The sequence below is a fragment of the Sorghum bicolor genome, chromosome 6 (assembly GCF_000003195.3).
Source record: "Sorghum bicolor cultivar BTx623 chromosome 6, Sorghum_bicolor_NCBIv3, whole genome shotgun sequence".
Lineage (NCBI taxonomy): Eukaryota > Viridiplantae > Streptophyta > Magnoliopsida > Poales > Poaceae > Sorghum > Sorghum bicolor.
In genome coordinates, this window is record NC_012875.2 from 38,085,491 (window position 1) to 38,086,219 (window position 729).

The 729-nt window shown below is 35.8% G+C and overlaps 1 non-coding gene across 1 annotated transcript; it reads right to left on the minus strand.

Annotated features, from left to right (window-relative positions):
* Window positions 367-440, minus strand: TRNAV-CAC. The gene has a single exon. It is a non-coding gene; the product is annotated as a tRNA-Val (tRNA).

Genomic DNA, 729 nt, shown 5'->3' on the forward strand with positions numbered 1-729 from the left:
TGGTTCCTTCCAATCCCCTATCCTTGCTAGTTGTTAACAGTTTTGTGTGCTAGAACTCCGGAGACAATGAAAGTAGAAATGTCGTAGAGGGCAGGTTTGGGGCCTGAAACTTTAGTACAGAGGAACATAGAAGGCGAAGCAACAGGAGAAATGGAAAAATCATTGTTCATTTGAATCATTGTTGGTTTCAAGGGGAAATCTTAAAAAGTAAAAAAGAAAGGAAAAATCATGAAAAATAAAAGTAAAAAATAGGGTAAATGAAAAATCATTGTTGTTGGTTTCAATGGGAAATTTAAAAAATAAAAAGGTACAAATCATTAAAACAGGGTGAATGAAAAATCATTTTTTTAAAAGTGTAAAAAGAATTGTCTGAGCCCAGGTTCGAACTGGGGACCTTTAGTGTGTGAGACTAACGTGATGACCAACTACACCACCCAGACCTTTTTGCTAGCTGCTCTGTTGAGAGATCACTTATTGTGGCAGAATGTGATTAGTCTGCTGACACCATACCCTATTTACTGCCTCAGCTTTTATGGGATTTATTAAGGCCTTGTTTAGTTTGAGAAATTTTTTGGATTTCGCTACTGTAGCACTTTCGTTTGTTTGTGGTAAATATTATCCAATCATAGACTAACTAGGATCAAAAGATTCATCTCGTGATTTACAGGTAAACTGTGTAATTAGTTTTTGTTTTCGTCTATATTTAATGCTTCATGCATGTGCCGCAAG